Source organism: Globicephala melas, chromosome 5 (assembly GCF_963455315.2).
Source record: "Globicephala melas chromosome 5, mGloMel1.2, whole genome shotgun sequence".
Taxonomy (NCBI): Eukaryota; Metazoa; Chordata; class Mammalia; order Artiodactyla; family Delphinidae; genus Globicephala; species Globicephala melas.
In genome coordinates, this window is record NC_083318.1 from 82,665,059 (window position 1) to 82,681,317 (window position 16,259).

The 16,259-nt window shown below is 36.5% G+C and overlaps 1 pseudogene; it reads right to left on the reverse strand.

Annotated features, from left to right (window-relative positions):
* Positions 1-6,568: 6,568 nt before the first annotated feature.
* LOC115865740 (importin subunit alpha-1 pseudogene) lies at positions 6,569-8,201 on the reverse strand (annotated as a pseudogene).
* Positions 8,202-16,259: the final 8,058 nt, after the last annotated feature.

Sequence of the window (16,259 nt, forward strand, 5' to 3'; positions counted from 1 at the left end):
GACAAATCCTCCCATTTGGTTGTTCAGCAGGTATATCTTGTATATGTTTGGATTCTTTCTCTTTTATATTAATTTTAGATATATGTTATCACATTCCTTGGAAAATTGTGTAGATTTTGACTGTGATTACAATTTGGAGAAACTAATATTTTATTACCTTTAATAACTTTGTATGATTTATATTCTTTCTCTGAATTGTCTGCAAATAACAATATTTTGAATCTTTACATTGTCTTTTTTTCTTATTCTGCTGGTTAGGACTTGTAACTCATTTTTAAAAAGAAATGATGAGAAGATGTCAGCAAGAATGATGAAATAAGAGACTTCTGATTTTCTCTCCTCTTACAGACACACTGAATAAACTACTACACAGGGGTCAATTCCCTCTGACCGAAATACGAAAATTAATTGAGTGACTCCTATACATTCAGTGACTGAGAAAATACCCACACTGAAAAGAGTAGGAAAATCTGAGAAACACCCACACCATACAACACAGCCCCTGGTACAGAGTTTTCTATTCAGGATGGAACCCTCAACTCTCAGCTTCTCCCAGAGATGCACATTTAGCACCCCAACTTTTAAGGCTGCTATTTGAGAAACTGGCTCCCAAATTACCCACCTCTGAGAGCTGATGAGTCTCAGCATTTGCAAGTCTCCCGGACCACGTGAAACAAAGAGGCAGCTTTGTTTCACCCCCAACCCAACCCTGACCAGCTCAGAAGGAGCAGGTGAAAACTCAAGGCTCCCAGTTTTTCCCTGAATGGGGTTTCACTGCATACTTTCCCAGCTGAGGGTCAAACTTCTAATCAGCTTGCATCTGGGAGCTGACTGGGATCCTCTGGGAGCTTGAAAGGGCTTTACTTGCCCTGTCTTCTCCTCCCAGCTTGCTCCAACAATAAAACAGTCTCCAGTTTCTCCCTAGAAGAAAGTGTCCACCATCTTGTGCCCCAATTTCTAAGGCTGCCACTCAAGAGACTGGCTCCTAAATCACCTAGTTCTAGGAGCTGATGGAGTTCTGCAATTTCATGTCCTCAAGAACACAAAGACAAAGGGCAGTTTTATATGGATGCACAACCACCCCAGTGGTTATTCCCTCTGGCTCAGCAAAGAGCTAGTAGGCAAAATAACCAGTTCCCAGTTTCTGCCTGAGAAGAGCTAGACTGCCTATAGAACATCCCAGCTTTCACAGCTGCTGCCTGAAAGGCTTCCAATCAGCCCCTATCTGGGAGCTGACAGGGCAGGCTATTAGAAGTCCTCTGGAAATGGGAATGGGAATGTGGAAATTTCCCCACCTTTGGGTCACTGACTGGACTTGACATATTCTAATCTCCTGGGGGCCACTAAGAACAGAGGTAGGGATTTGGAAAAACACAAAGACTTTAGAGGTGCCAGAATCTCAGACCAGATTGAGGACTTTTCCATCTATATTCATCAGAAATATTGGCCTATAGTTTTCTTTTCTTGTAGTGTCCTCATCTGACTTTGATATCAAGGAAATGCTGGCCTTGTAAAATAAGTTGAGAAATATTCTTCTCTATTCAGTTCTTTGGAAGAATTTGAGAAGGATTGACATTAATTTTTCTTTAAAAGCTTGGTAGCATTCTCCAGTGAAGCTATTTGTTTCTGGACTTTTCTTTTTTGGAAAATTTTCTAGTGCTACTTCGATCTCTTTACTTGTCTGTTCAGATTTTCTATTTTATCATGACTCATTATTGGAGGGTTGTATATTTCCAGAAATTTCTTCTAGGTTAGTTGGTATGTAATTATTCATAGTAATCTCTTATGATTCTTCATATATCTGTTGTATCAGTTATAATGTCTCCTCTTTCATTTCTGATTTTATTTATTTCAGTGTTTGCTCATTGGTTTTCTTAGTCTAGCTAAAATCTTGACAATTTTGTTTATCTTTTCAAAAAACCAAACTCAGTTTGTTGATTTTTTTCTATTGCCTTTCTACTTTCTATTTTTGCTCATCTTTGTTATTTCTTCATTCTACTAACTTTGGGCTTAGTTTGTTCTTTTTCTAGTTGCTTAGTTTGTTCCTTTTTCTAATTCCTAGTTGGCTTGCTTATTGGAAATCTTTCTTTTTTCTTAATATAGACATTTATTGCCATAAGCTTCACTCATAGAACTGCTGTTGCTGCATTCTATAAGTTTTGGGCTGTTGCATTTCTATTTTTGTTTGTCTCGAGACACTCTTTGATTTCTCTTTTGATGTCTTCTTTGACCCATTGTTTGTTCAGGACTCTCAAGTGTCCAGATTTGTCACTGCAGCCCCATGCAACCACCAGAAGCTCTGTTGTTTTCTTTTTCCACCAGCAGTAGTCCTCTGCCTGGACTGAACAAATCACTTTTATATTTTAAGTTGTTTTACTGATTGTTCTCAGTGTAAGGATTAGCTTGCCACAGACTGTCGTATCCTATTTTGAACAAGGAAACTGAAATCTGATTTTCAAAATCAACTCTGATAATAGTTTTCTTTAACTGGAGTGTTAAGACCATTTACATTTATCACATATCTCTCATATGCCAATACGATGAATACGGATTCATTTCTATTTTTTTATATGTTTCTTACCCATTCTGTCTTTAACCACTTTCTTAGATTGTTTTCTAATGCATTCTTTGTTTTCCTTTGTGTTACACTATTTTTTCCTATTCCTTTTTTTGGGGGAATTTTACACATATTTATATTCGTTAATGGTTTATCTTAAAATTTTGGTACTCACATTCAACTTAATAATGTGAATCCTATTTGATAGATTTTCTCAGTTCTGAAGTGATATAATGAACTTTAGATTATTTTGTGTGATTAACACATGCTGTTGTTATTCAGCATGTTTATTTTATATTGATTTATTTATCCCACATATTTGGTATTATTATGCAGTATTGCTGTAAAAAATGATTGTCTCGATTTTCCAAACATTTACTATTTCCTTTGATTACCATTTTTTTCCCTCAGATTTCTTAGATGATTTTTCTTTTTCCTTGAATCTCATCCTTCAGTTTTCTACAGAGATGCTCTGTTGGAACTAACCCAGTATGATACTGTATATCTGGAAATATTTCCCCCTTTTCTTCTCAAGAGAGAGTTTCATTAGGTGTGCAATTGATATCAGTTGTTTGAAGCTATTATTTTGTTGTTTATGCAACCATTGTTACTACTAAGATATCAACTGGCCCTCTATTTTCATTTTTTTCTAAGTAGTCTATCTATCCCATCCAACTCCTCTTTTTCCCTTTTAGGATGCTCTAAAGATACCCTCTTTATCTTTGGTTCTGATTTCACTAAAATATATCTGGCTGGGAATTTCTTTTTACTTATCATCCTTTGGAGTCACTAGGTTAACAGAGTGTGAGAATTGGTGTCATTCAATTACGTATGTCTTGGTCATTTTGTCTTCAAAAATTCACTTTAGGATTAGCTTTTTTGAAAATAGTGTGAATTTTTATTTACAATTATAGTTCAGGTTCATTTTAGAAAATTTGTGGTATATGAAAAATTCAGAAAAACACTTTTAAACACAACTCCAAGAAATGATAACATCTTAGTATAAGCAACTATTTTGTTTTTGCTTTACTAAGATATAAAAAGTATACATAGAAAAGTTAATATAAATGAGTTTCATAGACTATTTCTCAAGATAATTAATATTCTTCTACAACATAAATTTGGTGACTCTATGGTATTATATATATAAACCAATTTAACCAATCATCTAGCTTTCAAATATTTAAGTTGTTCCCATCTCTCCATTCTTATGCTCAGTTTTTAGGATATGATAGTGAAATAAATGTGGAAAAATTTTTGTCTGCAGAAACCTTGCAATCTACTTGGTGAAAACAAGCACTAAATAACATAGTAGTAAGTATATAGTATTTTTTTAATGTGATGAATGTTGAGGAAAAAAACATATGAAGTGGGAAAGGTGAATACAGATTATTAGGGCTTGCTGTGTGAAATATTAGCATGTCCAGGAAAGGTTTCTCTGAGAAAGTGTTTTGATTAACATATGAATAAGAAACCAGTCATACAGATACCTGGAAGATCATGCTAGGAAGAGAAAACAGCAAGTACAGAGTCTCAAAGTGGCAACATGCCATGAGTAGGAAGCCAGAATGCTGGATTGAAGGAGGCATTGGAGAGCATGGGATGACATCAGATGGTACCAGAGGGTCAGGTCATGCTGGATTTTAGGGGTCGTAGTGAGGATTTACCTTTTACTGGGAAAGAAATGAGAAGTCTTTGGGGATTCTGAGGAGAGAAGTGGTATGATCTGAATTAATAGTATCATTTTGACTACTTTGTTGAGGATAGACTAAAGAGTAGACAACAGTGAGACCAGTTAGGAGGTTGCTTTAATGTTCTAGGCCAAAGATGATGGACTTATACTGGAGAGGCAGTAGTGGGGATAATTTGGTCCCCAGATCAAATTCTGGAGCAAGACACAAACGGGAGTTGCTGGTAGGTTTATTATAAACAACTAAGACTGCAGAAGGAGATATGTTAGGAGAGGGGCAGAGACTATCAGGAGGTCATATTTATAGGTAAATATTGTGAATATTTCTACTCTTTTATTTATAAGTCCCTGAACATGAAATGTATATAAAAATATATGTACATTTTAAATATTTTTCTATCTACTGTCAAATAATTTTCCAGTGTGGTTTTTACTAATTTATGCATTTGAGCAGTGCATGCAACTATTTCCCTTCACACTCTAAAATACTAATATTGCTATTTTTAATTGCTGTAAATATTGATTTAATGTGCTCTTTAATTAGAACAAACAAACTTAATTTAAAACACTTTAGTCAAAATACCACAAGATTTGACTTCTTCCTACTTCCTCTTTTATTCTTTTATATTATTCGCTGTCCATATTTTTAGTCTGTTTCATAAATAGTGGTACTGACATTTGTAATTTCTTGCCCTTAGGACATTTGAATACTCTTACAAGTTTTGGGAATTCCCATTATGCCCCTTGGACATGGCAATCTGAAAGGGGAATGTTCTTATTTTCATTTTTTGCCAGACAAGATATTGGTAGCCTAGGCTTATGTAAGTAGTCTTTCTTGCCAACAACTTAGTTTCTTGATTGAATGACTCCATTGAAAAGAGAGAGGAAACTGTAATATTCAAAGGTGTCTAGCAAGGGCAACGACATCCATTGGTAGTGGTGATGCACAGGAGTGGGGAAGTGCCTTGACTGACTGTTCTTAATTATTAATTTCCACAGACATGCTAGATTTGGTCCTATATAAAATCTATTTCTCCAGGCTTTAGTGACCCTTTCTCATCCTCCGTACCTTTAAAATAATTCCACTTTTTTTCTTACTTCTGCCAGAGCTGAATTCTGTTGCTTGTAAGCTAGAACCCTGATGGGAACTGACTACAGTATCCCATTAGGCTCAAAATGGTTCTTGCATATTGCTGTTGTTTGGTACTTTAATGGGGCAAAGCTATTTGTATTCATTAGAAATCCTCTTGGTGAGAGCATTGCATGAACCGTTATGCAATATTTTTGTTAAGCCACTTGGAACTGAGACTGAGACCCTCACTAAATGATTAACATAAGATAAAACAAAAATTATGTTACTCCTAAGAAAGAAAATATGAGACAGAGGGAGAGATTGCTGCCAGTGAGATGGCATAAGGCTATGGAGCTGAACAATTTAATTTTTTCTTATTAAAAACAAAACAAAAGAAAAATTAAATATTAATGTTACTATCAAAATTGGAAATACAGGGCAAGTAGGAGTTGGTACCTATCATAGCAATGTGATTATATAATGACTCAAGATGATTATTCAGAGGTAGACTTATAAGCATATTATTAATAAATACACAAGTAATCCTAAAATAAATTATGAACCCATAATGTATTATATTTAAGTACGACTTTTCAAGATTTTTGTTTTAGTCACTTATACTCTTTGTTACCATAACAATAACTGAAGCATATCAGAATTAAGTCTTTTCTTTTGGTAGGTTATTTTGTTTAGATTCCTTGTGTGCATTCCACTATCTTTTCAATTATAATTTACTCATTTTGAATTCTTATTTTGAGAGATATATGGCATATGGATAAAAGTTTGGTTAAAAATTGGAATTGGGTGGTATAATCCCTATGGATCAGAGTATAGCATTCTGTTTTCAAAAAAATATTTCCTCTCAGTATAAAAATATCAAATTTTGTATTAATAAGTACTGCTTCAATTGCAAGTGACTGAAACCAACTTTAACTGTGAAAAACAAAAGGAAAAGGGAGGAAAGGGAGATTTATGGTTGGGATACTAGAATATTTCATGAATAAGGGAGAGTTAAGCAAAAAACCTCTGGTCCAGCAAACCTGCAACAGGGAATTTGATAGCCAGAATTAGGGCTAGAGAGCCTTTGTTTGGGTTTTTCCATTGACCTGTGATCTCTACTCCTTGCTGCAGATCTGTTTAATTTTACTTTATTTCTATACATTAGCTTCCTATATGTGAAGAAAATTGAGCTAAACTTTGGCTGGTGATATTCAGAGATTTAGACAGTTTAAGAAACAAACTTCTACCAGACATAGTACACAACAAACAACTTTATGCCTCAGATGTACAATCTAAAAGTTGAAGGTCCCAGCAGTGCCATCCTGAACTTGGAATGTATACCCTTCAGAGGTAGTTTCTGGCACAACATTTTGATCTTCCTCTTCCTCCACAGAGAAATACTTCTCAATCAAGTTTAATGAAGCTTTGTACACAGACTCATTTTCATGGTTTTGTAGAGCTTCAATTTTGTCCAAATCTCCACATTCTTCAATACTTATACTAAGTTTCTCAGTTTCACCTAGTTTCTCAGCAGTCTGAGAGATATTTTAGATGGCATCCAGAATAACCAGAATAATTTTAGTGTCTTTTGCAGTTAGGAGGTTTATCAACAGTTCTATTATGCCACAATGAACAAGGTATACGATCTGCTCAACTGTTCCACCCCTTGTGTAGTTGGTCACAGCCCATACAGCTTCCTTTTGTGTCCTAAAGTCGTCCTTAGAGAGAACGCCAACAAGGAATGGGACTAATCCATGATTTACTACTTGATGTATCTGGTCCTGGTGGCCAGCTGTCATGTTTGACATTGTCCACGTAGCTTCCTTCTGAATATTAGTTTTGGAGTTTGTTAGCAGGCTGGGAAAGATGGCAAGTACTCCTACATCTATTACAACCTGAGTCTGTTCATCTGTCCCAGTGACAATATTCCCTATGGCTCTTAGCACGAGAGTCACAATTGGCAATTCAGTAGCACCTGAAAGCTTCACAAGTTGGGGTACAACCCCAGTTTTCACAACCATTTCAATCCATTCATTTGGACCATCGGTAAGGTAGGAAATAGCCCAGCAGGCACCAGCTAAAATTTCTGGATCATGGTGATGCAGGAGACGAACTAAAGTAGGAAGAATTTGCTCAACAACATCTAAGGCGGGTTGCAGTATTCTTGTTGCGACAAAGATTTGAAAGTGTCCAGGTAAGATTATGTAAGTAACCACATGCTAAAAATGACAAGTCAGGAACCGCCAAAAGTGCCAACAGTGGGTCAACTGCACCATGCTTGATAACCAAGTCTTGGAAGACCGAGCCATCACCTGCAATGTTTCCTAGAGTCCGTACAGCTTGTTCACTGATGTGAGCGTGGGGAGATGCCAACAGGGAAATGAATACTGGGATAGCACCTCCATCTACCACAGCCTTGGTCTGTTCTGATGTCGCAGAAGCAATGTTAGTGAGGGCCCAAGCAGATTCAAACTGAATGGGACTACAATCAGCTCTGCCCAAGAAGGACACAAATTTTGGAATCAAACCAGCCCGGATTATGCTGACTATAGGGGGCTGTTTTTCCCTGGAAAGCAGTTTCCTAGCAGCTTGAGTAGCTTGGAGCTGGCTTTCCAAATTGTTGCTATTTATGCCTTTGACAATGTCATCAACAGACCGATTTACAGTGCCCTGGTTGTTGCGGTTTTCCTGCAGTGGAAAGCAGCATCATCTGGAAAAGAGCTGACATTTCTCCTTTTCAGCATCTGGTCACCCTTCTTAGCTTTCCTGAGCTCCACATTAACTTCTATTCGGCGCCGCCTCATTTCTGGACTGTCTTTCCCCTTGTTCTTGAATCTTTTAAGGCGGGCAGATGGTGAATTACCATTCTCATTGGTTGACATTGTTATGAGACAAAGGGAGAAAGCTACACAGCCTGCTCAAGCTTCCACAGGAGGTGGTGCAGGACGCACAGGCTACGGATCAACTGCACTCAAATCGTCCACCATGGTCGGCCTGAGGACAGTGTCTTGGCTATTTTAAATAGTGCTGCTATGAATACTGAGGTTCATATATCTTTTAAAATTATGATTTTCTCTGGATATATTCCCAGGAGTGGGATTGCTGGATCATATGGCAGTTCAATTTTTAGTGTTTTAAGGAACCTCCATACTATTCTCCCTGATGTTTGTACCAATTTTCATTCCCACCAACAATGTAGGAGGGCTCCCTTTGCTCAACACCCTCTCCAGCATTTATTCTTTGTAGACTTTTTGATGATGGCCGTTCTGACCGGTGTGAATACCTCATTGTAGTTTTGATTTGCATTTCTCAGATAATTAGTGATGCTGAGCATTTTTCATGTGCTTTTTAGTTATCTGTATGTCTTCTTTGGAGAAATGTCCATTTAGATCTTCTGTCCGTTTATAGGTTGGGTTGCTTGGTTTTTTTGACAAACAGCTGCATGAGCTGTTTGTATATTTTGGAAATTTATCCCTTGTTGGTCACTTTGTTTGCAAATATTTTCTCCCATTCTGTGGGTTGTCTTTTCATTTTGTTTATGATTTCCTTTGCTTTGCAGAAGCTTTTAAATTTATTTAGGTCCCATTTGTTCATTTTTGTTTTTATTTTCATTACTCTAGGAGGTGGATCAAAAAAGATAATGCTGTGATTTATGTCAAAGAGTGTTCTGCCTGAGTTTTTCTCTAAGAGTTTATAATGTCTGGCCTTATATTTAGGTCTTTGGTCCATTTCAAGTTTATTTTTGTGCATGGTGTTAGTGTTCTAATTTTAATTTTTTACATGTAGCTGTCCAGTTTTCCCAGCACCGCTTACTGAAGATACTCTCTTTTCTCCATTGTGTATTCTTGCCTCCTTTGTTGTAGATTAGTTGAACATAGAAAGGAAAAATATATTCTAATACTCAACAAAAGAAATACTCATTTTAGATTTCAACAGAAAGTCATCCGTATTTTTTAGTTAATGAGTAAAACCATTTGTATATGTAAACTTCTTCACATATTTTTAACATCTTTATTGGAGTATAATTGCTTTAAAATGGTGTGTTAGTTTCTGCTTTATAACAAAGTGAATCAGCTATACATATACATATATCCCCATATCTCCTCCCTCTAGCGTCTCCGTCCACCCTCCCTATCCCACACCTCTACGTGGTCACAAGGCACCGAGCTGATCTTCCTGTGCTATGCGGCTGCTTCCCAGTAGCTATCTATTTTACGTTTGGTAGTGTATATATGTCCATGCCACTCTCTCACTTTGTCCCAGCTTACACTTCCCCTTCCCCGTATCCTCAAGTCCATTCTCTAGTAGGTCTGCATCTTTATTCCTGTATTGCCCTTAGGTTCTTCATGACCATTTTTCTTTTTTTTAGATTCCACATATATATGTTAGCATACAGTATTTGTTTTTCTCTTTCTGATTTACTTCACTCTGAATGACAGTCTCTAGGTCCATCCACCTCACTACAAAAAACTCAGTTTCATTCCTTTTTATGGCTGAGTAATATTTCATTGTATATATGTGCCACATCTTCTTTATCCATTCATCTGTTGATGGACATTTAGGTTGCGTCCTGGCTACTGTAAATAGAGCTGCAATGAACATGGTGGTACATGACTCTTTTTGAATTATGGTTTTCTCAGGGTATGTGCCCAGTAGTGGGATTGCTAGGTCGTATGGTAGTTCTATTTTTAGTATTTTAATGAACCTCCATACTGTTATCCATAGTGGCTGTATCAATTTACATTCCCAACAATAGTGCAAGAGAGATCCCTTTTCTCCACACCCTCTCCAGCATTTATTGTTTCTACATTTTTTGATGATGGCCATTCTGACCAGTGTGAGATAATACCTCATTGTAGTTTTGATTTGCATTTCTCTAATGATTAATGATGTTGAGCATTCTTTCATGTGTTTGCTGGCAATCTGTATATCTTCTTTGGAGAAATGTCTATTTAGGTCTTCTGCCCATTTTTGGATTAGGTTGTTTGTTTTTTTGATATTGAGCTGCATGAGCTTCTTGTAAATTTTGGAGATTAATCCTTTGTCAGTTACTTTGTTTGCAAATATTTTCTCCCATTCTGAGGGTTGTCTTTTTGTCTTGTTTATGATTTGCTTTGCTGTGCAAAAGCTTTTGAGTTTGATTAGGTCCCATTTGTTTATTTTTGTTTTTATTTCCATTTCTTGAAGAGGTGGCTGAAAAATGATCTTGCTGTGATTTATGTCATAGAGTGTTCTGCCTATGTTTTCCTCTAAGAGTTTGATGGTGTCTGGCCTTACATTTAGGTCTTTAATCCATTTTGAGTTTATTTTTGTGTATGGTGTTAGGGAGTGTTCTAATTTCATTCTTTTACATGTAGCTGTCCAGTTTTCCCAGCACCACTTATTGAAGAAGCTGTCTTTTCTCCATTGTATATTCTTGCCTCCTTTATCAAAGATGAGGTGACCATGTGTGTGTGGGTTTATCTCTCAGCTTTCTATCCTGTTCCATTGATATATATTTCTGTTTCTGTTCCAGTGTCTTGATTACTGTAGCTTTGTAGTATAGTCTGAAGTCTGGCAACCTGATTCCTCCAGCTCTGTTTTTCGTTCTCAAGATGGCTTTGGCTATTTGGGGTCTTTTGTGTACCATACAAATTGTGAAAATTTTTGTGCTAGTTCTGTGAAAAATGTCAGTGGTAATTTGATAGGGATTGCATTGAATCTGTAGATTGCTTTGGGTAGGAGAGTCATTTTCACAATGTTGATTCTTCCAACCCAAGAACATGGTATATCTCTCCATCTATTTATATCACCTTTAATTTCTTTCATCAGTGTCTTATAATTTTCTGCATACACGTATTTAGTCTCCTTAGGTAGGTTTATTCCTAGATATTTTATTCCTTCTGTTGCAATGGTAAATTTGAGTGTTTTCTTAATTTCACTTTCAGATTTTTCATCATTAGTGTATAGGAATGCAAGAGATTTCTGTGTATTAATTTTGTATCCTGCTACATTACCAAATTCATTGATTAGCTCTAGTAGTTTTCTGGTAGCATCTTTAGGATTCTCTACGTATAGTATCATGTCATCTGCAAACAGTGACAGCTTTACTTCTTCTTTTCCAATTTGGATCCCTTTTATTTCTTTTTCTTCTCTGATTGTTGTGGCTAAAACTTCCAAAACTATGTTGAATAATAGCGGTGACAGTAGGCAACCTTGTATTGTCCCTGATCTTACTGGAAATGACTTCAGTTTTTCACCATTGAGGACGATGTTGGCTGTGGGTTTGTCATATATGACCTTTATTATGTTGAGGAAAGTTCCCTCTATGCCTACTTTCTGCAGGGTTTTTATCATAAATGGGTGTTGAATTTTGTCAAAAGCTTTCTCTGCATCTCTAGAGATGAGCATATGGTTTTTCTCCTTCAATTTGTTAATAGCATATATCACATTGATGGAGTTGCGTATATTGAAGAAACCTTGCATTCCTGGGATAAACCCCACTTGATCATAGTGTATGATCCTTTTAATGTGCTGTTGGATGCTGTTTGCTAGTATTTTGTTGAGGATTTTTACATCCATGTTCATCAGTGATACTGGCCTGTAGTTTTCTTTCTTTGTGACATCTTTGTCTGGTTTTGGTATCAGGGTGATGGTGGCCTCGTAGAATGAGTTTGGGAGTTTTCCTCCCTCTGCTGTATTTTGGAAGAGTTTGAGGATAGGTGTTAGCTCTTCTCTAAATGTTTGATATAATTCGCCTGTGAACTTCTTCACATTTTATTCTCTTATTTGAGTGGCCAGGAACTCACTCATTTGGGTTCAGCCAAACTTCAGGTTATTAACATAAACTGCCAGGTTCCTCACACAATTGTTAAATTATGTAAGTTTATTCATTATGTGTTCATGTACTTTTGTTCCAAGTGTTTGATGGAAATATATGATTAAATCTTAAGGGAATAAAGGAGATTAATTCTATACCAGAAATGAGCAAACTTTAAAAAAGAAATCAACACAAAAACAAAACAATCCCAACAACAATGCCTTATAATTAGTATCCTTTTTTGGAATAGAAAAGATCATGTAAATATTTATGTTTAGAATTACATATTATATCCTTAGAATTAGAATTTATGGTTCTGAGATACAGAGGAAAACAGACTATCGAACAAAAACATTTTGCTTCACTTAGGTTTAACAATTATATTTTGTAGCACTAGTGGCTGATTCAGATTGTGGATATAAAGTGATTTAAATTAAGACCTCAAGAAATTGGAGATTAGAATTTCTTTGGTAAATATCACAGCTCTGTAATATATTCTCTTGTCTCACAATGAAGAAAGGTATTGAATTATTTTCTCTCTCAAGTCAGGTTCAGTCAAGTGGCTTTATGAAAGACCAGACAAATTTTGATATTTGTCCCCTGCAGTCTGCTTACAGAGCCAGGATGGGTAGTTTCATGAAGACTTTGTGAAGGACAGAACCAGGAGAGCTATATTCATGAGGAATCCTCCCAGAGTTTGTTGGGGCACAAAATTATGAGATCTTTCTCTCAGGGACTAAAAATGGGGATGGAGACCAGATATTTTTAAATCTTTCTCAACTGACTGCCTTGAGGAGGCGTGGACCCTCTCAGAAGAGTTACAGGAGGGATTTTAAGTGGCCATATGGTGCAAGTATGACTTCTCTTAAGTGAAATACAGATGAGGGATCCCCAGTAGAGAACAGTCTCTGAAAAGTCCACAAAGCTTTCCACAAGAAATAGTTTGATTACCCACTAAACTTAGAGGATGTCAATGATAGATCATGATAGTACTAGTCAACTAGACCTGACCTGGCTACTGCTACAACACTGGAATACTCATAAACCATGTTTAGCAAGTTGGAGAGATTGTGAGGAAAAGAAGCATAAGACTAGGGAAAATTAGAAAGAAAATCAATTGTACTCACTTCAGGTGTCCTGTTAGAGCAGGTTAGGTCAGAAGGAGAATATAAGTTGAACTTGAAATATGATTCAGAAATATGATTCAGAGTTTGCCTATTATGTAGTATATTATTAGTCAGGTTTCTCCAGAGAAACAGAACAATAGGATGTGCATGTGTGTGTATATGTGTGTATATGTAGATAGATGGATAGATAGATACAGATAGGTTGATAGATACAGAGATAGATATATAGAGAGAGATTTTAAGAAATTGGCTCATGTGATTGTAGAGGCTGCCAAATCCAAAATCTTCAGGCCAAGCTAGCAGACTAGAGATCCAGGGAAGACTTGCAGTATGAGTCCAAAGGCAGTCAGCTGGTAGAATTCCCTTTTCCTTTAGGGAGCTCAGTCTCTTTTGCATTAAAGCCTTCAACTGATTGGATTAGGCTGTCAACTGAAAACAATGTACCACATGAACTGTGAGCTTCAGTTTTATTTGGGAACCTTACTGAGGACTATAGCCTGGGAGAAGCCTCTCAGATAGCTCTGAGGAACTGCTCTGAAGAGATAGGGAGGGGCTAGTATATACATATGAATTTTTTGGCTGGGTCATACATGTAGTCAAGCATAAAAATATTACTTCTAATCACAATGAACAGATACCTCAAGTCAATCATTCTAGTGCTTTTTTAAGTATTGGAAGATACAAGAATCTGAGGTCATTGAAATTCTTTTTTGGAATTTGAATCTGAACTATCTGAACTATTTAGGGGTCCCTATATGCAAAACACAGAACACTTCATCTTGAATTCCTTTCAGGGTATATATACTGTATGACAGGAACTACAATGGCTAATGACTTGATGGCAAGCAACATTCTTTGTTTTACAAGACCCACACACATGATGAAGGGTAGTGTGCTCTACTCAAAGTCTACTGGCTTAAATGTTAATCTTATCTAAAAATAATACATTCAAAGAAAAATCTAGACTGACATTTGACCAAATATCTATGTATCATGGCCTAGCCAAGTTGACACATAAAATTAATCATTACATATAGGCAGATATTTTAATCATTAAAATAAATGTATTTTGAACTAAGTATAATTAGATAATTTTACTATATAAAAGTAAAAAGAAAAGTCATGGGATTAACCTTTCATCAATGAGATTAGAAAAATTAGCTCTATATGCAAAATCTGTTGGGGGAAATAATTATTTTGCTTAAATCAAGTCTTAAGATAATACAATGTAAGAATGGTAGCAAAGTGAAGAAAACTCCCTCTTTCTTTCTCTCTCTCTCGGCTATTACTGATACAAATTAGGGAAAAATAAACTCTTATCTTCTTCAGGAAAAATAGTCTCATATTCAATCTAAATTCCATTCTGATGAACCTAAAAAACAGTCAATTAAAAGTCATGAGAACCAATTTAACCATTTTACATTTTTTTACTCTACTCTCCTAGTTTCCTAGTTTTGTTTCTTCAAATTCTTCGTCTTTTCAGACTCAGGAACTACTTCCATCTGCAAGTTATCAATAGATAAACATGCTGACATTTCTTAGTGAAAATAAAATCAATCAAAAGAGATATTCCACACATTCCTTCTACCCATGAATAAGTAAATTTTGCTTTCATCTAAATTGTTTTAACTACTGTTAAGATGGGGTAAACTCTTATACTCCTTTCTAAAACCAACCTCCTTTGTAAACTAGATCTCATCCCTTCTTGCATAACAAAGGTAGTGCTCCAGGTAGTTTACCCTTCCTCATCCATCATTTTGTTTCTCAAGTGTATCATTCTTAGAACAAATTCTATAGATATAATAGCAAAAGATTCTATAACATCTCTTATTTACAAAAAAAAATATATATATATTGTCTTGACCTCACATTCCCCTTCAGTAACTATCTCATTTTCCCTTCTTTCTTGAAACCAAACTCCTAAATAAACATAGCCTTACTCACTGACTCCATTTCTTTACCTCTAATTATTTCCTAAACTCACTCTAATCAGACTTTCATACCTACCAGTTCAAAGAAACCTTTTATCAAGGTCACAAGTAGAACAATCTTTGACTCTCTCTTTTTCTTTCACCCCACATCCAAGTCATGTTAATAGCCAATACGTTTTTTCCTTAAAATTTACACACACACACACACACACACACATAAACACATATACAATCAAATCATGCCCTGCACTGTAGCACAATCTAATCTATGTCACTTGGACTATTTCAGTATTCTCTTAAGTGTTCTCCCTGCTTCCAACATGCAGTCTCCATACAGGCGAAACTATGGTCGGGTGCTAAGCAACTTATTCTGATAAAGAGGGAGTAGAGTGACATGAGGAAACTTCCCCAGGCTGCGCATGCCCAGACTACACAGGCTTATAACCTATAGTAAACCCAAACTCATTATACCATCACTATAATAAAATCTGCATGTGGTTTTGCCCCTTCCCCCGCCCGTGGCCTTTTCTTAGTGAATCAAGGGTAAGGGCATGCACAATAATGAACTTGTTACATAACTCTGGACTGTCAATCGAATAATGATCCCCTGTCGCTCACCCATGATCGCACCCCACCTCCTCGATGAACATTTCTTATAAATGCCCTTAAGCCTGTACAGGAGGGCTAGTTTCACTTAACAGAAACAGCCCGCTCTCCCTCTGAGAGTGTAACCATGCTTTAATAAACTTTGCTTTGCGCTTAAGCCCGAAGTGGTAGTCTGCCATTCTTTGCTTGCTATCACAAGGACCGAGATTGCTGGTCTGCGTCTTCTGTTGACCTCCTGGATCGGAGCTATTTGATACAACGCACGCCAACCCTGTAACATCTCCAGTGGTCTATAGAGCTACATGTAATCTCCCCACCACATATATGGTTCTCTAACTTCATTTTCAACCTTCATCTCTGTAGTTTATTCTCTTCCAGTACTATTTACTTCCTTTATGGGCACCAAACACACCAAGGATGTTCCTATTTCAAGTCCTCTGCACTTGCTTTTTCCTCTCCCTGAAACCTCCCCATGCC